This window comes from Taudactylus pleione, unplaced genomic scaffold, assembly GCF_031769625.1.
Source record: "Taudactylus pleione unplaced genomic scaffold, aTauple2 ptg000201l, whole genome shotgun sequence".
NCBI lineage: Eukaryota > Metazoa > Chordata > Amphibia > Anura > Myobatrachidae > Taudactylus > Taudactylus pleione.
The window spans coordinates 52811608-52836144 of NW_028284603.1; the positions used below are offsets into that span (position 1 = coordinate 52811608).

Here is a 24537-nt window from a genome sequence, read left to right on the forward strand (position 1 = left end):
AACTCTGTGGACCCTTTCGATTACTAAATCTTGACATTCCTGTTCAATCTCTAGTATGGAGGGCAGAGTGTTGCGCACAAACTGCGCTAAAGCTGGGCCTTTGATCGATTCAGGAAGACCCACTAATCTGATGTTATTTATTCTAGATCGATTTTCTATATCATCTAACTTGTTCCAAATCTGATAGCCATCATGTTTAAGCTCCTTGACAGAGCGCTTCAGCCCATCAATATCATGTAGTGCTTGATTTTCAGCATGTGTAACTCTGTGAGAGAGCTATTGGACCTGTCTGCAATCGCTTGTGTCAGGAGGGGGGTCATGGTAGATTTAATGGCCTCTACTATCTCTCCATATGTGACTGGGGAATCAGGTGGTCGGCATACCTGCAGAGTGACAGTATCTTTTTATGTCACAGACTTCTTGGGTGCTGGGGACACGCTGTCTGCTCCAGCTTCCGGCGCCATATTGCCGCACGTTTTCTCCTGCCGTGCTGGCAGAGCTCCTTGTTGTGTGGCGGAGGTCGCGTAGCAGTCCACATAGCGGTCCATGGTTAGCCGCAAGGTGCTTCCCGAGTGAGTGGGGGTGATTTGGAGGCTGTAAAAGCTTTGAAATAGTTCGTCCCGGCAGTGTGTAAGCGGAGCTGAGGTTGCTGCGTCCTCACTCCATGAAGCCGGAACCGGAAGTCCTCGGGACAACATTTTATGCCAGGCAAACAAGGTACACAGAATTGCCTTAGAAAAATCAGACTTGGGAAACCATAAAAGAGCCATAAGGGCAACAGGACCTGCAACCTCACTTTCTATGCTTACCCAAGGTTTATGTGAATCTACTGCAAACCAATTCCTGGCTTGATTAACTAAACAGGCAACTTTATATTTCTCCCGGTCGGGGAATGCCACCCCTCCCTCATCTTTAGGGAGAGAGAGCGTACCTCTAGCAGTCTTTAACGGTTTGGGAAGGAGACAAGGGAAAGTACGAAAAAGATATAAGATTTTTGGGAGCAGGACCATTTTGACAGCAGTTACTCGACCCAACCAGGACTATTCGTAAAACATCCAATCTTTAGTTAGCTTTGCAATGCTGTAAGTAAAGGACCATAGTTACACTCAATGATATCTTTATCCCCCGCAAGATGTATTCCCAAGTATCAAAGTGACCAAGACTGCCAAGAGTATTTATAATAAGATTGTAATCTACCAAGCGAGGCCTCTGAAATCTGAAAAGGAATAGCTGCCATCAGTCTTAGGGGCCTGTTCATCATCACTTATTTTTTACAAAAGCAGGTGAAAACATTTTTCATATACTTTTGTAAAAATTAAGTGTCGGGGCCATTCATCAAGTTCCGAAAAAGCTTTTTGTTCTAAAACTTGAAGGTGTTACTGAATGCCACTTTCAGATGACGTTCAGCACCGGATAACCTTCACAGGCTGCTGTTTAGATGGCAGCCTGTGAAGATTTACAAGCCAGCCACAGCAGAGGGATCTATTAACCACTTGTCTGGCATGGTCGCAATTTTATGACCACACCAGACAGTTCTTTATCTGCTCTGGTCACAAAATTTCGACCCAACAGATAAACATGAGGGCGGCCACAGGAAGAGATACTTCCCGCAGCAGTGGCTCTCAGAGGGGCCTTCCGGTCCCTCTGCTTGCCTGTGTCTGCTGTGCTGACCGATCACTGCTGATCGGTCAGCAAAGCGGGACACCCAACCCAGTGGCTGCAAAGAATAGCAGCCGCTGGGGAAAAGTAAATTAACCTCCCCCTAGTGTACCTGGTGCCTGAAACCGGTCTCAAATTGAACGTTGCGATGTTTCCGATGTCCCGATAGTGATTCCAGTGTTTGAAAAACCTTTTTATTTTTAAACAAATTTTACATTTTTTTTTTATTAGATAATTTTGGATAAGTTAAAATGGATGTTCCTCACCTAATTCCCTCATTAAAAAAAAATAGAAATAATCATTAGTTAAGTGGTTAGAATCCCTCCATGCTGTGTCTGCTGTGAGCCGGTGGAGAGGATGCGATGGGTGGGGGAATTGGACACCCGTGGGGCGGGAATCGAAAACCCGTGGGGGGGAGAGAAGTGGGATCGGTCACCCGCAAGGGAAGGGGGGCCGGATCGGACACCCGCGGGGGGAGGGGTGCCGGATCGGACACCCACAGGGGGGAACGTGGGGCCAGATCGGACACCCGCTTTGGCGTGGATCGAGCACACGCGGTGGCCAGATCGGACACCGGAGGACGCGTGGAGAGGGGGTGATAAACAGCAAGGAATAGAGAGGGGAGAGACATGCAGCAGTGAGGAAATCCTTGTGGATAAAACTATCGCTTTTCCGTAAAGCTTAAACATTTTTCAAACTCACTGTGAGTTTAAAACATAATTATCACTAATGATAATTATGTCATGATTTTTTATTATTATTATTGAATAAGATAAGTTAGCCACACATCTGGCCTGTTACCATTCATCTATCTAAGCATTCCACATAGGCAAATGTTTCACACCAGGTTTTAAAATACAGTTTGCCATAGATGCGCACGTCATCCATCACCGCTGCCCGCCGCTCGGTGACACCATCCGACCAGTTGACACCAACATAGCAAAGCAGCTCTGCTATTTTGGTATCGTCCCCTCGGATTGTGTCACCCGGTGCAGCGTCCCGCTAATAAACTCAGATAACAGGAAGTAATGACTTTTGCACTGAATATCTGCATATTTAACAATTTATCAGTGTCTAACAGATATATATAAGATCTCATTTAGAGTTGAACCTTACTTGCCTACTTTTGAAAACAAGTTTCAGGGAAATAATAGTTGGTAGTAGAATGCGCCGCTCGCTGTTGAAGAGGGCATGTCATGCTCCACCCAAAGGGCATGTCTAACTCCACCTATGGGCGTAACTGTGCCTAAATGCATGTTGCAAGATATTTCTATATAATATTAGTAACAATATATTTTGGGAAATTTTGCAAGTATTGATACTAACATTGCTGCCTGCAATACCCGATTTCATGTTTTCCACTATTCGCTGTGATACTTATTTTCTTTTGATGACTGTGACACCGTAATGTAGCATTTTGCATGCAGATACAGCTACTTGCTGGAACCTGTGGTTCACCTGCAAAGAAAAATATATAACACCACACTTACACAGTAAACCCGGAACCCACCGCCCAGGGGTGCCGGGGATAGCCCGGGCTATCAGTCTAGACCTGGGGTGTTCTTGAGCAAGAGACCCCTTTATTGAAGTGTTCCCAGCTCCCCAGGGATGCCCAGGCTGGGCTGACTAGTGGCCAGGGGTAATGTTTTGGCTGGGGGTCCCAGTGAAAGGGCTCTCCTGGCTGTGCCATTAGCACATCCATGCCACTCTGTACCCCCCCCCATCAACATTGCTCTGTTTTCCCAAACCGTGCGATTTTGGTAAATACAGGGGAACCCTCTTAAATATTTCCCTCTGTATTTTCAAAACCAGGACCAACTTGGCTGAGCCAAGTGTTGGTCCTGTAAATACAGGGGACCCCTAAGTATTTTGTCCCCTGTATTTTGACAACCAGGACTGGCTCTGAAAAGCCCGGTGCTGGTTGTGCTAAATACGGGGGACCCCTACGCTTTTTGTCCCCTGTATTTTCACAACCAGGAACGGCAGTGAAAATAGAGGGGCTTGATGTGCTTTAGGGGAAGGGTGGAGTCAATTCACACAATCAACCCGGCTCCCACTGCTCCAGGGGTGCCAGGAATAGCCCCGAGCTATGAGCCCAGGACTGGGATTCCCTGGAAAAGGGGACCCCTTTATTGGGGGGTTCCCAGCTCTCCAGGGATCCTCGGCCTGAGCTGACTAGCGGTCAGGGTTAATTCTTTGGCTGGGGGACCAGGTAAAAGGGTTCCCCTGGCTGTGGCATTATCCCTCGGCTAGAAAGAGCTTGGTGCTGGTTATGGAAAATACGGGGGACCCCTATGCTTTTTATCCTCTGTATTTCCAAAACCAGGACCGGCTCGGCTGAGTCCAGTGCTGGTTGTGCTAAATACAGGGGACCCCTATGCTTTTTGTCCCCCATATTTTCACAACCAGGAGTGAAAAGCTCGGGGCTGGTTGTGCTTTGGGGAGTGGAGGCCATGTGCTTTTTTATTTTACATATATTCATTTTTTAACATAGGTGTATAGATGGACCTCACTGATACGTCCCTGCACCTGTGTCTTATTGATTTTATTTTCTCAGATGCAAGCCCAGCACCGGTGAGCCCTCTGTCACCCGGTGATGCCCCTGTGCACTGCCCCACTGCTGTCACTGCTCCCCACCCCGCTGCTGCCCCACACACCTGCAGCCCACCCCCGCAGCCATCTTTCACTCTGCACCTCCAAAACACCTCCTGTGTGCCGCCCCCTCCTCCACTTGCACTAGTGTACCATTTTTTTCCCTTCTCCCCTGCAGGTGGCCCGGTTTGCTATTCCTCTGACAAATTTGCCTTTGTGGATGCTCTGCTGCTATAGTTGTATGCCTTGAGAAAGGTCTTCTTTGACCGAAACGTCGACTGACTGGAGATGTAAGCAATAAATTACCTGTGACCCTATCTTTACTCTGGTGTGTGCCCCTTTGTCTTTGACTTACCTGTATATATCTGGACCCGGAGTGGTGCCAGTGGGGAGCACCCCGATTATCGACTATCTGTGGAAGATATACATACACACACGCACACATGAATGACACTCCTGGACTCGTATGTTCAGAAAAATCACAGACTCCGCTGGTGAAGTTAGTCAACGTTTCAGCGTCGGAGCACTGTTATTAAGACATGTCTTGATAAAAGCACTCCGACGCTGGAACGTTGACTAACTTCACCAGCGGAGTCTGTGATTTTTTTATGATCCAGGAGTGCCATTCATATCTGCGTGTATATTATTTCTATTAGAAGGAGCACCCTAGCAAGCTGTGACTGTTGTGAGTGAGTGCCAGACCACGTGAGAAATATATATATAAAATAGTCCTCGGCACTCCAATCTTAAACAACTCAGGTGCACATTAAATAATTTCCATAGCTTCAGCAAAGTGATGGCATTCAGAGACGGCATAAATGCAAAATGATATATTGGTCAAAGTCAAACGTTTTCAGGGTAACAACCCCATCATCAGGACAACATACGACCGTGTATGATTGTGTATGCGGTCCTGATGATTGGGTTGTTACCCATAAAACGTTTAACCTTGGCCAATATATCATTTACTTTGCTGAAGCTATATATATATATATATACAGTATATATATATATATATATATATATACAGTGTGTGTATATATATATCTATATCTATCTATATATATATATATATATAAATAATGATAGAGATGGCAGGCGGCACTCACATAGTTAACAAGGAATGACACGGAACCTCCGCAAGTCTTTTGTCAACGTTTCAATTCCAAACGCAGAATTTTCATCAGGACATAACATACAAAACGTACAAGCACTTACTTATATACCCTCCACCAGACACCCAAATGTGAAGTGCTGAAAGGACCTCGCACACTGACGCCTGTCAACGCCGTTCGGGAACCAGTCACAGCGGGGCCGACGTCATCAGTGGGAGGCCATGTTGCTAAGTGACAGAAATCAACAATAAAGAAATTACAAACAGAGGCTCGCGCATAAAGTTCAGCAACATAGCGAGCAAGCCAATTAATATTTCTCAAGCGTGCAGACATACCTTAGTTATGTCTCCAATAATAATACAAAACAGCATTACACAAAAAAGGCACACGGTAATAAACCTGTCACTAGTAATTAATTGAAATAACCATTAATTGAGGCAATATCTAGAGTCAGCATTAGAAAACAGAAAAATACATCTCAACGACAAACATTAAGAGCAAGATATTAAGCATAACCATAATCAAGGGTTTCGATTTTAAATAAAAAATTGAGCAAGCATAGTTCATTTAATCCTTTAGGGCTCAATGTCTCTAGTCTATAGATCCAACGAGCTTCCCTTTGCAACAATAATTTAGATCTATTCCCCCCTCGATGGTGCTCAGGGATTTGATCTATAATTTTATATCTCAGTGAGCTTAGGTTATGCTTGGCATCCCTGAAATGCTTAGCAACAGGTTGATCGGATGCCCTACCTGCAATAGCAAAGCGAATTGCACTCCTGTGCAATGCCATTCTCTTTAAATTGACGTGTAGTCTTTCCAATATAAAGAAGTCCGCAGGGGCACCGAATAAAGTACACCACAAATCTGCTTGTGCAGGTAAGGACATGATGTATCCGAATTTTCTTCCCTGTCATAGGATGAGAAAATGAATCCCCGGTCTCCAGAAAGCTGCAGGCGGTACAGTTAAGGCACCGATAATTACCTGTTTTTTTTAGTTAAAAAATTAGCTTGTTTCTACATCTTAGAATCCCAACCAGTAATATCGGTCCTAACGACCCAATCTTTAATATTCTTGGCTCTCTTAGAACATGGAACCAACGACGCATTGTTAAGCAGGGGCAAATCTTCCTCCTGATTAATCAGAGGCCAGTGTCTCTTGGCTTTCTGTACTAGCAGTAGAGAATTGGTTAATAAACAACATCGAGTTCTTATTAGACTGTGCAACTGATTTCTGCAGCAGCTTGGATCTAGGTATATTCATAGCTTTTACTCTGGCTGCTGTGAGCGCCAAAGTAGAATACCCCCTTTGCAAAAAACGATTGTACATGAGGTCCATCTTCTTTTCCTCCTCCTCTCTATCATCACAAATACGTCTCACCCTCACAAACTGGGAGAATGGTAAGCCTCTATTTAGGGCAGCTGGGTGATGACTAGATGCAGCCAACAATGTATTACAATCAGTGGGTTTATTATAGATTGACGTGCAGATTTTTCCTTCCTTCTGTGTCACCGCTACATCCAAAAAATGGACGTACTTATTACTGATCTCGTACGTAAACTTAATGTTGGGATCCTTTTGATTAAATTGGGACATCATCTCTCTAACTTCAATTTCTGAGCCCATCCATAGGAGGAACACATCATCTATATATCGCTTGTAAAAGATGATTTTTTCTGCATTTACAGATTCTTGGAAAAACAGATCTCTTTCCAGAGACAAACATGAAAGCATTCGCGTATGCGGGGGCCACACAGGACCCCATCGCACACCCTTGAAGCTGGATAAAGAAATCTCCATTAAAAATGAAGAAATTCCTTGTCAGTACCAAACGGAGTAGATCCAGAAAAAAAATCTATATCAGGGCCACAATAATTACTGTTATTAGTAATAAGCCATTTCATTGCCTCAATACCTCTATTATGGGGGATGTTGGTATAGAGGCTAATTACGTCAATAGTGACCATAAACAAATCAGGAGGTAAGTATGCCAAATCCTTCAAGTTATTCAGGAACATAGTAGTATCCTTCAAAAAAGTAGTCTCACTCTGAATTACCAGCTGAAGATATAAATCCAAATATTTTGAGATGTCATAGTACAACGAATCCCTGGCCGATATCATTGGCCTACCAGGGGGCTGTACACTATATTTGTGCAGTTTAGGGAGCAGATAGAAAATCGGAACTCTAGGTGCCTCATGAAGCAATGAGGTCGCCGTTTTGTTAGTTATTATATTACTGGACACTGCATTAATCAGAAGATCCTCCAATTCCTTATGGAAGGCATTGGTTGGATCACTATCCAAACGTTTGTACACATCATGGTCTTCCAATTGGCGATAAGCCTCTCCCTTATAATCCTCTATACCCCATACAACTACACCCCCACCTTTATCGGCCGGGCGTATGACAATGTCATTGTAACTGGATAACTTTGGACTAATATATATATATATATATATATATATATATATATATACTAGATTGGGCCATTTTTACTGACTGTGTCACTACTCACAATTTCTAGTCTTTTAAGCTCTTTAAACATTTAAATCTCGGTTACATAACAGTGCTACAAATCCAATTTAACACTTGTATACACTTTTGTTCATTATAAAACAATTGAAAGCACAGTCATCATTAGTGCACGCAGGGGGGGTTTCTGAGTCCCTATGAACCCGACCCTGACAAACCGAATTCCCCCTAAATTCCAGTATATATATATATATATATATATTAAAAGTCCACATGGGTGGCAATCCGAGTGAATAGCCAACAATGCCCCTGGTGCTCTCTGTTAGAACTAACAGCTTGTAGTCCACAATATGTTTCCGGATCGGTGGCACTCAGGTATATAAAGGAGCCAAAATACAGGTGTAAATCACCAATGTTTCGGAGCCCTTTATTACCCCATCTTCAAGGTCAAAAGACATACAAACAAAGAACACTTACTTGTACGGGCACCCCCCCACGTGAAGTCCGCGCTGTCCGACATCAGGGATCAGTTCACACTCCGATGACGTCATCCATCACATCCACAGCCACTGCAACAAGGCATCAACCGACTCAGGACGAAGGAGGCGCCATCAAATGACGTCCCCATCACCATGACAACGGCCAGCCCTGGACATACATAACTACAAAGGACACATAAGTGAAAGGCAGTTTAAACAAAGTTCTAAATATCAAAACTGAATAAAAAACATCTCATGATCACATGTTATCTAGGTGCAAACAAGATCCACATTCCACAATTACTGTAATGAATATAAAACATATTACTCATCACAATAATATAGACTCATGTTACCCCAATATAATAGACATCATAACCATTAGATACATATCGTTTTCCCAATCATATACAATTGGTGCCATAAATTATATACACAAAATCTACTGATGATTAATCATGTCATGAGGTTCAATGCCACATGTGTCTAAAGAATTATCATATACAATACAGTACGATTTCACGACGATCCGTCTCCCAAATCTTTCAAACATAGAGCCACTATGCTCCTATTACAAATAGCATCACCTTATAAACAGAAACACTAAATATGTAATAATAATTATTGGGATTGCAAGATCTATGTCGTCACTGTACTCATGGACACAATGTGTACACATCATTATAAACACATCATTATAAAAAACAATGTAGCCCAAGGTTCTCATTAAGTCCCTTTGGTCCAGGGAATCAAGTCTGTAGATCCAGCACGACGCGCACTGTAAAAGTCTCAAGGATCTATTGCCCCCTCTGGGAGATTTAGGCACATGATCAATGATCATCTAACGGAGGGTAGACAGATTGTGTCCCTTGTGTGTGAAATGGTGTGCTACCGGCTGGTCACTGATGCCAGAACTAATTGCAACACGAATGACCACAAATAGCCATGTGTTCCCTGAGGGTCCTGTCTGTTTTTCCCATGTACACTAACCCACGGGGCAAGTAATGAGGTACACAATAAACTTTGTCATGCATGTTACTCTGCATATGAAATACTTCCTTCCACTGTAAGGGTGACAAAAGCTGTTACCTGTCACGTTAAGCAGTTTAAGCATTTGAAGCATCCCAGTTTCGAACATAGAAATCGATCACTGCTATCAGAACACAAACCAGTGATATTGGTTTTCATTACTCGGTTACATATATTATGACCCCTTGTATAACAGGACATAATACGGGTGTTATCAAGATTTAAAGCTGGGTCAGTCACCACAATGGGCCATAATTGCTTGGTGGCTCTCCTAATGTTATCACTATAAATATAATAGTGATTGACCCAGGGCATTCTTTGTTGGTTTTTTACTTTACTTTCCACGGATTTAAGAAGTTCTTTTCTAGCAATAGCCAAGGCCTTATCTCTAGCTTGATCCAGGATGTCTTTGTGGTAACCCCTCTCATGGAATTTAGTAGACATCAAGTCAATTTCCACCCAAGCAGCCTCTTCATCACTACAAATTCTACGGGCCCTTACAAATTGTGAGAAAGGTAGCCCATATATTAACAACCTAGGGTGAAAACTTCCACAATGCAAAATGGTATTCCTATCTGTGGGTTTACTATAAAGTTTAGTTCCAATCTTACCCTCACACAGATTACGTTGAACATCCAGGAAGTTAACACTATGGGGCATATTCAATTGGGCGTGAGGTTTAACGAGGTAAAAAACCTCACGCCCCTCACACCCAATTTTGGAATACTGTGGGTATGCGCGCTCCCAATTAAAAAAAAGTGGTTGCGGGGTTTTCTTCACTTATCTGCCTGGGGGTCTCCGGTGGTCTCTGCGACTCCTGGTGGCCTCCCCTCTATCTTCACACTGTAGAGGAGGCTGCTGGGAGTCCCGGGGGCTGCAGGGAGGCTCCAGGGGCTGGTGGGAAGGGCAAGAGCTGCTAGGAGATGTAGTTCTCCCAGCGCCCATTCCGAAGGGGGGCACACAGACACCGGGGGCCACACACATCGGGGGCCACACACACACAACACTCACACACACACACACACTTACAAACACTAACAAACACTCACACACACTGACATACTCACCCTGCTGCCGAAGACCCAGCTTCTGATGCTGGATGCAGAAGACAGCGCAGCAGAAGGTAAGTAATTAAGGACTAATTAAGCAAATTGGAAACTTCCGATTGCATAATTAGTCCTCAGGGTGGGTGGCACCGGGGGCCCAGAGCAAGTCCCAGTGATTTCCCCAAAAAATAAAGATTTGGAAAAATCACACTTGCTCTGGAGGTGCGTGGAAAAAAACCTCCCGGGTCTCTAAATTGAAAAAAACACACACCTAACTGATTAGCAAAAATCCTGCACCTGCAAGAAAAATCTCGCAGGTGCAGGATTTTTGCTATTCACACACCAAATTGAATATGCCCCTATGGTTATCAATACAGAATGTGAATTTTATAGGACTACCAGATGAATTATGTTTTTCCATGAAAGTAAGGAACTGTGTTTTGTTCATGTCCAGATCAAGAATATGTCGTCTATGTATCTGGCATAAAAAAAAATCATGCCAGATACACAGACATAACAAAAAAAGATTTTCTGCTCAGTGTAAAACATAAAAATGTTGGCGTACGATGGGGCCACATTGGACCCCATCGCCATGCCAACAAGCTGTAAATACAACAGACCGTTGTACATAAAGAAATTCTTGGTCAGAATCATCTCAAGTAGATCAACCACCAGATTCACATCCGGACCAACATATGCATTACTTTTCATAGGTAATTTTCTCACTGCCAACATGCTCTCTGAGTTAGGAATTACAGTATATAAACTGTTAATATCAATGCTACATAACAAACTGCCAGCTGGTATCTCAGATAAATCATTAATTCTACTCAAAAAGGAGGTCGTATCTAAAAGAAACCTAGGGTTATCTAGGCGCTTGTCTATCTTGGGTAAAGTATAAAGTAAAGTCGTGACGGGACATTTAGGTACTAGGACTTCACACAGATTCATAGGGATCATCCCTTCATCTACTGCCTGTGAAAGCCTTCCCTGCAATTGTTTAGAAAATATATCAGTAGGGTCAGTATCAAGATGTCTATACACTGATCCATTCCGAGAGTTGCCTCTCTATTTCGGATTTATATGCAGACAGGTTCTGTACAACAATTGTCCCATCCTTGTCTGCAGGGCGGAACACTATGGGCCTCATTCAGACCCACTCGCAAGTGGCTGTCCGCTCGCAAGTGGGTCGATGGTGTGCACTGCGCATGCGCACGACGGAGGGAGCTCCGTCGTGCGCATGTTCCAGACGCGACGAGCGAAGGACTTTCCTTCGCTCGTTGTGTCTGATCAAAGGGGGCGTGCTGTCGATGTTGATTGACAGCACGCCCCCTTTGGTGGGCGTGCCGGGGGCGTGCCTGCCAGACGGAGGCGTTCCCAAGGGAACGCCTACCGTCAGAAGCCGGCCCCACTGACATCACTAGTGATGTCAGTGGGAGTGATTTTGTCTCTGATAGAGCCAAAATTACTCCAGGGCTTGTGGTCGAAAACCCCGACCACAGGCTTCTGGTCGCACTGGCGATGGTCGCGATGGTCTTGCCATCATCCTGCACGCTCGTATGTGCTGTGGGTGGTGACCCACAGCTATACGAGCGTCTAGGAGGACGCTCCATTTTTATGGAGGATGGCCCTCATTCAGAGCGCTCTGCTTAGAGCGTCCGGCTCTGAATGAGGGCCTATATCAGAATAACTAGATAGATCACATAGGGCCCTCCATTCTCCAGTAGATAAATTGCTGCACTTCTTTTTATTATTAGAGGAAATCTTAGTGATTTCCTGGTCCAACATCTTTACAAATGTTTTTATTGCAGCATTATTGGATGTTGGCTTAAACTGAGATCCTGATTGTAGCTTATGAAAGTATATATATATTGATATATTGTGGTGAGAGGGATTGTCTCTCACCTGAATTGCCCACATTCTGGTGGGATCAGCTCCCTCCAAGGGAGGCTGGAGTGAAGCCTGTGCATTCTGCAATGGAGATGTGGAACTCCAGATTTTCACGGTTGCACAGTCTCAGTTTCAACTCATCACTGAGCAGCAGAGGAAGAGTTTAAAACTCTCACAAAGCCACTGCTCTGGGCACTGATGCTGACTAGTGGCCAGTTCGTAGGACAGAGTGTTGTAGTGCCAGGGACCAAGGGCTATGCTGTGAGAGCATGGACAATTGTGGGTGCAAACCACTGCTGACTCTTAAGCACGAGGAGTGCTGGGACGTTTACTTAGTTGGTTTACTTGTGTTATGTGCCTGTGTGTGTCCAGGCCTATGCTCATGTACACGGGCGTAGAGAGCCCTGCCGTGCCCAGGTGAAGAGGGGGCATGGCCTAATTGTGGGAGGCGTGGTCACCCCCCCCTTGAGCAAAAATAAATAAAGAACACTTTTGTGGCACTGCATGCTGGGGAGGGGGGGGCGCTGTGAGCCTCTCAGCCTGACGCAAAGCCAGAGGGGGCACGATCAGTGTGATTGCTCCTCCCTCAGCAGCCGCAAGATGTCTCCGACTGCAGCCCAGCACACGCTGTGTGCTAGGCTGTTGTGAGGGAGGGGGGCGGTGCCGGACTCAGGCCCCCGCCGGGCCCCTCTAGGTAAATAGTACCCGCTCCCCCCCCTCTCGGCGCCCCTGCTCATGTATGCTGAAGTGCAGTGTCTGCTGCCATTAAAGACTGCTTACCGAGTACTTGCGTGTCTTGTGTCCTCACTTCTACACTATAACTATATATATATATAAACATAAAAATATGCCCTTCTTTGCGCTAACAGTTGCAGCCCACAAGGTGGGTCCTCTGTTAGAATGAAGCCCAAATTAACCTACAATACAAAAATACCAGGGTGCGCATTAAATAACCTCTAGAAGTCTTTTTGACAGCTCGTAAATAATGTTTCGGAAAGTCTTTAATGTGCTTGCAGTCAAGATGATTCTTGACCCAATAGACTGGTTGGAGCCTTTAACTCTTAGGAGATGTATTCTTTCAACCAAAAGGATTTGATAACTTCATAGGTAATCCAAACGATAATCCAAGCGAATCTGGATGGAACCCTTCACCAAATGTACACCAAAAAAATGGCCATATAGGCCAAACATTAATAAAAGGCCAATTTTCTTATCATAAATGTATTAAAAATTGAGTTGCAATGAAAAATATTGATTACAGTAAGAAACTGATTGATTCAAGATAGGACCTCTGTATTCCTGAAGAAAAGATTAAATTTCTTGAAACGTTGAATGAAGATATACCCAGTCCCAGTGGGGTTATTATATGGATCTGTATGAGATAGGAGTGCCGTTCTGGGAACATGTGTATTTGTTATTTACTATGACTGGCACCCTATGAAGCTGCAGCAAATGTGGAGTGACAGCCTTTGAGGACAGTATATATATAGCGTTCCCGCTAGGCTGTTTTAGCGGGGCGCGGTGCCCTGCCCTCCTTCTGAAGGGCAAAAAGCACCCTGAGGGCAAAAAGCGCCCTGCCCTCACAGCCTGCGGGTGCCGTTCTCACCCGCGGGACGCAGTGTCCCGCGGGTGGAGAAACACGCGGTGACCCGGTCACCGCCGGAGAATAGACGCCGGGCGCATGTGCCCGGCATCTATTCTCCCTTTCTGCAGCGCTTGGAGGCTGCCCGGCATGTCCGTAAGCGCCGGGCACGCCCCCAAGTATGACAAAAAGGGGACGCGTCTTATAGACACACCCCCTTTTCATGACCACGCCACCTTTTCAGGCGCGCGTGCCTTTGGCGTGCGCACAATGTTGCCCTCTCTAGCTCCAGCGCCCTGCCTGCCGCCGGAGCTAGAGTGAACACTATATATCATGTTGTGTATCCTGAAGAAGGGATTTTAAAGTCCCTAAACGTAGATTAAAAGCACTAAGTTTTTCATTATTTCTACAAAAGTCTCCTGAGTGCCACCAGTTCTTCATTTCTATATTGTGGGGGATTCGTACCCCAGTGGAGGGCACCAGGAGCAAGCTGTCTGAGGATATTGGAGGGGAGTGCCGGGCTGAATTTGGACTTATATATATATATACATGCAAAATGAAATGGAGAGCGCAGTCGCGAGAATAATATCGAAAAATATTTACTAAGAACAAAGGTCACGTACATCAAGGTAAGAATACAAGTGTTTCACCCAGTTCCAGGTCCTCAACCAGCCCTCTGTAAGACCTCCCGGGTATCGCTGCCTCTGGAACAAGCAGGAGACGTCACCGCGTCTCACGTCAGATGCCACGGCCAACGCGTTTCGTCGTTGACTTTGTCGTGGCATCTGACGTGAGGTTTGTTCTTAGTAAATATTTATTGATAATATTCTCACGACTGTGCTCTCCATTTCATTTTGCATCTCTAGAAATTGTGTTCCCTGTGGCGAGGGAATCTTGGAGATCTAGCTGCAATACACTTGGAAAATATTTATCTGGACATATTGGGACTTCATTGCGCTGAAGTATACTCCTTATACACCTGATATATATATACATGGTTATCATTCCCTAGAGAACTACTGGACTCCACTATTGCAGCAGTATTTTCAAAATTTATCAAATTCCACTAATAAATGACTCAAATAAATCTGTACTCCTTTCCAAATACTTATAAATAGCTTATAGTACAGGATTTGTGTTTATTTGCTAGTGTAAATATTTACAATATTGGTGTTTGTTTTAGACATATAATGATTTAATTTATTAGCCTATTAAAGTAAATATATAGTTATGATTTATGAATAGTATAAGGCAAAAACCTAGTTTTTTTTTCTTACACTTGAATAAAATGTTTAAATACTGTATATTTTATTTTTGTTTCGACAAGAGAAGCCCCTTTTATATACTGCTGTGTGACTAAGATAAGTGAAGGGGAGGGGGTGGAGGGAGGGGCATGCAAGGGAGGGGGAACGAGAGAAAAGGAAAGTAGGGGGGGATATCTTTGTACAATTCAGTCCCTGGATTGAGATTTGATCCCAAATCCCTGGATTACAAAAATGGTGCGGGATTGGCGTCCCTAACTGGCAAGGTCTTGAAAAAGTAGAGTAAAATTGCTGCTCTTGATGAACTACCAATACAGATAGCAACACTCTCTAGTTGTTTACAAATTCTGTGATCATCATTCTGTGATTTTTGGGTGAACTTCCTGGGACATTGACACCTGAGTAAATTCACAACCATCTTTGTGTTCTCCATTTGTAAGTAACAAGGCTGTAACTAGGGGTACTGTATACGAGCCATGCCATCGTCCTGGGTACAGGGCCTGGGGGGCAGCACAGTGTACCTGAAAATGCACCCTGCAGCACTGCTGCAGAGCCACCTGGAGCATCCAAGGGACACTCAGGACACACACTTTGCAACCTGTAGAGCTAACCGGAGCATCCTAAGGACACTCCGGGCAGTGCTCTACTTCCTACTGATGGCAACGCTACTGATGTCACTGGTTTTGGGGGCGGGGCTGGCGCAGAGCGGCATAGAGTCCTGTTCGGTACCTGGTAAGTAATCTTTCTTGCTGTAAAATTTAAATTTTTGAAAATGGCCTTACAACCCTTTTCCAGACAGCAACAATTGCTTCTCCCAGATTATTGCAGACGTATTTTCGGGAGCGGTATGAAATACCACCGGACGCATGTCCGGTTGTTCAAACTAGACGCCGGAAGACCGGCAACAGAGGATCCCGACAGGTAAGTATTTTTACTATTACAAACCTTTCCCCCCCTAACCCTAATCCTCCCTTAGGGGTGCCTAAACCCTAACCTCCCCCCCAAGTGCCTAACCCTAACCCCTCCTGTAAGTGCCTAAACCTAACCCCCCCCTTCCCCGCAGCCTAAACCGAACCCTCTCTGGGGGGTGCCTTTCCCTAACCTCCCCCCGGGGGTGCCTAACCCTAACCCCTCCTTCCCCTAGCCTAACCTTAACCCTTCCGGGGCGGTGCCTAATCCTAAATTTCCCCTGGGAGCCCCTGACCTAACCCTGCCCCCCACGGCTGTCTGTGCCCGCCGCTCGGCTTACCTTCGTTCGGTATGCCGGGCGTCGGGCTCCCGGCGTAGGGATAATGATAGGCGTCAGGATTTCGACGCCTTTCATTAGACCCCTGCCGGGATTAGACAGTCGGGTAGCCGGCGGTCGGCATTTCGACCGTCGGCTTCCTGACTGCATTCCATATTTTCTTCTTGTCATAAGCAGAATGCTCCAAATCGACCTGCCAGATGTTCTTTTTTTACATGGTAGCTCTTTCTGATGATGATGATGGTAAAGTGATAATGATGTGAACTTGGTTAGCAGCACCTGGCTCAGCTTACTTTCCTTACTGATAAGGAAGTGGTAAGGATGTACTGTTTCCTATATAACTACATGTTGGCTTATTTATGGTTGAATTAATTATGACAAATTAAAATCTGTAATGTTTTGTTGATATATCACATGATAAAAGATCTATCAGCTTTTAGGACTTGATGAGTACTATATGATTGTTAACCCCCCTATGTCAGCTTACAAATAAAATATAATAATATTTATATCTTGATATTTAAAAAGACAGATATGAAGCCACTGTACTTTTTTCTCACATCACCGTGAAGGTATCATTTTATTTATATATATATAACATTGGATATTAGTTCAACTGTGCTTACAACACCAATGACATGCAAAAATAGGGACTGTTACAGTAAACAGCCTAATGGGAAGCATACAGTGACAATTAGTGCAGTAAATGGTAGCATTTACACAAATATTTTATATTGTGTGAAACTTAGTTTGCAGAATGCAAATGTAATTTCTTAGGCAAGGATACAATACTGCTTTCACTATTCACAGCAATTGGTGATTATCTGTCTAGTAGAACAAAAGTGAAATTACAGTAGATGCCCTGGGTTGCGGTGAGTCTTCAGACTTAGCAAGACTTGGCCCCCTCCGTGCGAGTGAGAGGAGAACATTGCCATGGCTGTGAGACAGATAACATGTGCAGGACAGTTTTCTGCTGAGTCGGATGAATGTGCCCCTCTCTCTATTATGGGGCTCTGAAGGGGTTGTTCAGATCTGCGTAAGCTGTGTGACTTTGTGTATCACCCTTAACCACAAGCCAATCCCTTGATGCAAACCATATGGTGAGATTGAAAACTATACAAATGATTTCTGTATCAATAGGAAGAACGAAGGTTGCTTTTAATTACCGCAGCTCTGAACCGGGTTACCAAATAAACACAGAGCTATAAATAAACCATGTTCCTTTTGTACCATCTCTTGAATATCATAACAAGTTGCTTACAATAGAATACACATTACACAACACATACTGTACTTTGTATATAAGCTGAAGTTTTGCAAGGCAAACAAACAGTATGCTAATGCGTGTTTGTTAAATCAGTCGTACTTCTGCATTCTACAAAGTGGAAAACAGAACAGATCTATTTATTGAAAGCAGACAGGCTGGCAAGCTGTGGACAATGTAGATTTTCACCACTATACTGACAGTATAGATATATAGGTATTATCAGGGTCACGTTAATATGGGAATTGATTGAGCTACTGCTTCAGGTCCGCATACTACCAAAAATGTGGATATTACAGGCAAAAGGGACAAGAAAAACATCAGCTAGGTGGCAGCAGGACAAGACCTGAAGTCACCCCCAACTGTAGGAAAATGTGTTTACTAACATTGGAAGACTGGGGAGGTAATCAGAACAGACTTATCACTTCAGCTGCTGTACCCTATGACGCTGTATTTATGGTAATACTGTATATAAGTTTAAATGATCTACCTCCTAATTTTGGGAGAAGGAACATCAGGATTATGAGTTTTCATATAAAAAATGACATTCTTTCTGCTACATGCAGTGTAGTCACAAGAATCTGGAATACCTCCCAAACCTCCCACAACTCAGGATAGCTTGGGTAGTCCTTCAAAATCAGGACTGTCCCATCGCCAGTGGTATGTTTGAAAGGTATTAAATTATCACAGTTTCAAAGTAATGGGTACCATTTATCTGTAGCATTCATTATATGACTATTCAGAGGGAATAAATAACTGTCATAAAGTCTAATTTATGAAGCACACTCGGGGCCTGATGCTGAGTTGGAAGTAATCTAAGTGTACATTGCTCCATACTTGCCTACTGTCCTGTATCGGCCTGGAGGCTACAGAATCTCGAGTGGCGCTCCCGGCCGCACAAAAAGCATTCAAGTCTCCCAGAGCTGCACCGCATCCGCCGGGCATGTCCACTTCCCGAGTAAAGTGGGCGTTCTGAAAGACTGATGAAACAATTTGTGCTGAATTGCGTTACCGTATATTCCCCTCCCCCCCTCCGCTTTACAATGCCGGTAATTTTGCCATTGTATATCGAGGGACAGGATCATGGTGACATTTTTTCATTATCCACCTATGCTGTACCACGTCCCCTGCTGTGCCAACCTGGCTGCCTCTTGTGCTAGTTTATATTGCTGAAAGGGAATGAAAAATTTGTATTATAGAATGTACTGTATGCAGAGTTGCACGCATCTTGGATCCAGTCCACCCAGGGCCGGTGCAAGGTTTCTAGGCGCCCTAGGCAAAGGTACACGATACTGCCCCTGCTACCCCCAATACCCTCCAATTCACATACACACTCACTCGAGGTCCCCTGGACCACATAACTAATTAGATTGCGGTATCCCTGCAACACACATATTTGTAAATACCAATATATAATCAAGCTAATCTCGTTTTCACACACTGTTCCTTATATACTGTTTATATATATATATATATATATATATATTTTTTTTTTCAGTATGTAATACAATATTAACATGGTATTCTGCAAGTTAAACATTCTGCAGTAGAGATGCATTAGATTTAGTATATAGGGACCTGAAGTACATGTACTCCATCCTACCATTATCCCTACCAGCCCCACATGTCATGCACACTTGTTTGGGAGCACACAGCTCTCACTAACCTCTCTCTAGCAGCAGGGAGGGGGATGGAAGTGATGAGGGGCAGGCTGCAGTACAACTGAACTTGTGACAGTCACTGACAATTTGACAAGCAGGCGGCCTGCCTAGTGCCTTGAACAACCCTGACGCTGCGGCTGGAGTCTAGAGGGGCTGGCTGGGGAGTGAGGAGACTGACAGACAGTGTGCGCAGCACTGTGAAGCTGCAGTTACACTGTCTGTCTCTCAGTCCCAACTCCCTTTCATAGCGCCGGGCGGACACCTACAGGGGCGGCCTCTGTCTCATGTGACTGTGCCTGCCGTTGGAGTGGACTGTGTACACTGGACAAAATTATAGCGCGGTGGCCGATGCGTGGACATGGTTCGTGGTGGAGGACACTTACAGAGGCGGCCTTGTCTAGTGGACATAGGGCTCTATATATTAACATTATTTTTACTAAAATAAAGTGAAACAGGGTGTTTTCACACCCTTTCACATTATTTTAGTATCACCTGTAGTTATTACAGGGCAATTGGAGTAGAATTCGTAAAATTCTACTCCAATCCCTAAGTATCAGTTATTTTTAGTAAGCAGATCGCATTTCCCATAATTGTAATGAGAAATGTGATCCGACCAGAGTTACTAAAAATAAATTGTAAAAAAATACCGGAGAAAGCCCTGTGATAATAACGCCTGGAGGTGGCGTTATCCAGGGTCTCCCTGGTTACCGGGCTCCTACTCTGCTCTAAAAGGCAGAGCAGAGCCGGGAGCCGACCCTAGTGATCAGCTGTGTGGTCTAAACAGACCATACACTGATACACTGCAAAAAAAAAATTCCCTCCATGGACCGGTGGTCAGGGCTCCGGTGATGACTCCCCTCCGGTCAGCTGGTCTCCCATGCTGCACACGGGCCCAGTCATCAGGTGATCTGGTCCCAGTGCAGTATGGGATATCACATGACCGGAGGCATGGAAGACATCACTGGAGCACCAATGACTGCAGGTAAGTGCTATGAAGGGAGGGAGGGGGGGTCACAGGGGGGGGTTGGGGTAGCAGGGGGCGGGGCTTAGTATCGGGGTGGGGCTTAGTGCCAGGGGGTAGCAGCGGCAGCCAGTCGGTGCATGCACGGGGCACTAGTCACAGTATTTTTTTGCAAAACTATCGTGACTAGAGTGCGGAGGGGATTCACAGGGACAGAGCTTTCTTGCAAGCTCTGTCCCTGTAAGGGATTTGTAGTAAATCCCCGTGATATTGCCTGAATTCACAATGTGAATGCGAATTCAGTCAGTAATATCACACTACAATGTAATATCACTCGCAATGCGAATTCAGTCGGTAATATCACACTACAATCTGCATTACAAATGCGGATTGTAGTAAATAGAGCCCATAGAGTGGTTGCGGCGGCTGCCGCTCGTATTACACGGTCTGTCATTCTCATTCACTAAATATACAGGAAAGCGAGCGGTACCCTCTAATGGCCGGCGCCCAAAGGAGGCTGCCTAAAGTTACCTAATGGCAGCGCCGGCCCTGAGTCCACCTGAACACCACTGCAGTGGCGTAACTAGGGTATTTGGAGCCCAGTGTAAGATGAAAAATGGAGCCCCCCACCAGAGCCGTAACTAGACTTTTTGGTGCCCTGTGCCAGAAAGAGCATTGGCGCCCCCCTCATTTTTCAAAGGGACATAATGCACCCAAAAAAGGGCCATGGCTTCCTGGGGAAGGGCCAGGGAAGAGATAGGAGAGGCCAGTAGATGCTGGGGATGAAATAAGAGGAAGCTACAAGCAAGAATGATAATAAACAAAAATTTGACAGGCCCAAACAGCGCCCCCTGACCTGTGGTGCTCTGTGCGATGGCACCAGCTGCACTACCCTAGCTACAGCCCTGCCCCCACCCCACCTATGTGCACGCCATAGTCGTGCGCTGAAAAAGTGGGCGTGGCCAGATGCCACAAGGGACATGGTCACTGAAAAATGGAGGTGTGTCAACATGATACACCACCGTTTCTCGTCACTCTTGGAACATTCCTTTCCATTACAAATGCACCTTAGTGCCCCCAGTAGTGCCCCTTATGCAATGCAGCCAGTAGTAGTGACCCTTATGCAATGCTCCTAGTAGTAGTGCCCCTTCTACAATGCCCACTGTAGTAGTGCCCCTTATGCAATGCCACCTGCAGTAATGTCTCTTATGCAGTGCCCCAGTAGTAATGCCCCTTATGCAATACCCCCTGTTGTAGTGCACATTATGCAGTGCCCCTTATGCTATGCCCCATTAGTAGTGCCCCTTATGCAATGCCTCCTGTTGTATTGCCCATTATGCAGTGCCCCCATTAATGCCCTTTAAGCAGTACCTCAGTAGTGCACCTTATATAGTGCCAAATATATAGTGCCCTTTATACAGTACCACCAGTATTGCCCAATATACAGTGCCCCCAGTAGTACCCATTATTTACGGTGCCCCTTATGCAGTGTCCCCAGTAGTGCCCAAGATACAGTACACCAATGTAGTGCCCAATTTACAGTGCCCCAGTAGTGCCCAATATACAGTGCCCCAGTAGTGCCCAATATACAGTGCCCCAGTAGTGCCCAATATATAGTGCCACTTATGCAGTGCCCAATATATAGAGCCCCTTATACAGTGCCCCCAGTAGTGCCCCTTATACACTGCCCCCAGTAGTACCCTTATACAGTGTCCCCAGTAGTGCTCATTATACAGTGCCCCAGTAGTGCCCCTTATACAGTGCACCCAGTAGTACTCCTTATACAGTGCCCCATTAGTGCCCAATATATAGTGTCCCCATTAGCGCCCCTTATATAATGCCTCCAGTAGTACCCCTTATGCAGTGCCCCCAGTAGTGCCCAATATATAGTTCCCAATATACAGTGCCCCAGTAGTGCCCCTATGCAGTGCCCCCAGCAGTAGTGCCTTATACACATAAGACAGACACACACACACAGCACATAATTTACTTACCGGAATTCCCGCTCCTGCGCCTGCTGCCGCTGTCCGCTGCTCCTGTCCCGCTCAGCACTGTGGGAGAGACGTCATTACGTCTCTCCCTTCATCCAATGTGGAAGCCGAAATGCGGAGGTCATAAGTGAGCTCCAGCCCGGCTCCGGCGCTGGGTGCAGCAGCCAATAAGAGTCTGTCTGACTCTTATTGGCTGCAGTGTTAAAACAAACATACCGCTGACGCCGGCGGTGTGTTTGTTTTAGAGTGTAGTGCCGGTGCGGACCATGCGTACCCTGGACTGCACCCTGTACCCTGGACTGCAGCGGGTTGCCGGCGGCGTACATGCACCGCCTTTTCTAATGGCGCCCAGGGCATGCATCCTGCTCGACCCCCCCACGTTACGCCACTGCGCCACTGACTAGGTGGACTGGATCCAACTAAGTATCAACAAATTCTGGAAGCTTATGGCCCAGGATCAGTGAAGAATTTGAAAAACCAAGAACACAGCAGTTGGAATCCTGGCTCCAGAATCCCGACGGTAAGTATTATAGTTAGGTTAGGGGTTAGGCACTAGGTGGAGGGTTAGGGTTAAGCTGTGGGGGGGGAAGGTTATGGTTAGGTGGCAGAAGGGTAGAGTTAGGCTTAGGCTGTGGGAAAGGTAGGTTAGAGCTAGGGGGAGGGTTAGGATACTTACCTAATTCTGTTGGGATTCTGACTTTCGGGATGCCGCTGTCGGTATTCTGACTGCCACAATCCTAACTGCCGGGATCCCGTACCCAACCCTATTTAGCCTATGTTGGAGCAATTCCCCACTTTTACGACGCCGGGGTCAGGAGTTCAGATAGATCCAACATGTTGGGCAATCTCGATTTCAAGAGAATTGTCGGAATCGGCGTGTCTGGGATTTTTAACATGGTGAATTTCCCTGACGGATCACCTATCATCAATGTTTGCCGTTTTTCATTTTTGATCGGTATCGGCAAAAAAGTACATTAGGCCCAAAATGTTTGGACCGCATAAGGAGGTGATGCCAATTACTGACTCACATGGCACCCAAACATTTGCACATGTCCTATTCACTGATTTTGTATTTTATTTTAGCAATGTATTAAATTCAGCAGATTAAGATTAAAGATGCATACACACACAACGATTTAGTAAATGAACGATTTTAGTAAACGATTTTCGTTCATTTTTTCAAGGAAAAATGAATGAAAATCGTTTACTAAAATCGTTCATTTACTAAATGTAATGAACGATTTTCTTTTAACTACAAACGATTTTTATATATTCCCTTACTGAAAATCGTTGAGTTGGTCAGTCTGACTGAACTACAAACTACAAACGTGAACGCGCATGAACGATAATCGTTCGTTTTAACTCAAAAAGTGAACAATTTTTTCAACGATTGAACAATAAACGATATCGTTATAGATAATCGTTCAAAAAATTGTTGTGTGTGTATGCACCTTAATTGTGCATTTGCATGTACAGAAATGTGTCATGTTTTAGTTTGTACTCTGCGAAAGTTGTGTTTAGTTCATGTTTGGGACACAAAGGCAAAATTCTATATTTTTTTTAGTTTTCAGATGTTTTAATTCTAGTGTTTGCAATTTACCCATATGTCATCTATTTTCTACATAACATACAGTGTACGTGAGGCTACATATTATGTTGTTGTCTGTAGCTTTTCATACACTCTCTCTGCTTACATTTAGTTACAACTCTTTGTTTATGCATCTCTGCAAAATCAGCCAGAAGTATCATAATAATCATGTTGACATTTTTCAGTTGCCATTAATTTATCTGTCACAAATATGAATTTCACTTTTGTTTAATACTTTAAAAACATCTCAGAAAAAAATGTGAAGCTGCAGGTTCCTGGACATCATCCATTACTTCAATGCCTGGGGCTTTCATAAAAACTGTAAATACAGTATTATAGTACAGAAAAGGCTAATTCTTCTTAATGTCATAAATAATATTGTAGCTACACTTATAAAATACTGTATCTTTATTGTAGTGACATATGAAAGTAATTTAACCATAACATGTGAATGACTGTATCAGAGGAGCTGTCATTTTTGACAACAATGTTTACATAAGTTCATACTATAACTATTGGATATTCTGAGCAGAGGAACCCAGACGTGGATGGCTGCTGATGAAATGCTACCTCACCCGCAAAATATCATGCCCAGCAGTTGGTGGAGCATGGCCATGCCCCCTACTACTGTCTCTAAATTTTTGTGATATATCCAGCTTCTTTGTTATGCCACAGGCATAACAAAGGGTATTAGGG

General features: G+C 44.7%; 1 long non-coding RNA gene across 4 annotated transcripts in view; it reads left to right on the plus strand.

The window, feature by feature from the left end:
- Positions 1 to 24537, plus strand: part of LOC148518401 (uncharacterized) — an 816630-nt gene that overhangs the window by 360506 nt on the left and 431587 nt on the right. The window contains exon 6 of one of the 4 annotated variants that reach the window (XR_015878985.1): positions 4430 to 4541. The exons of the other annotated variants lie outside the window; for them this stretch is intronic. This is a non-coding gene — a long non-coding RNA (uncharacterized LOC148518401). The remainder of the gene's footprint in view (positions 1 to 4429; positions 4542 to 24537) is intronic. 4 annotated transcript variants of the gene reach the window in all.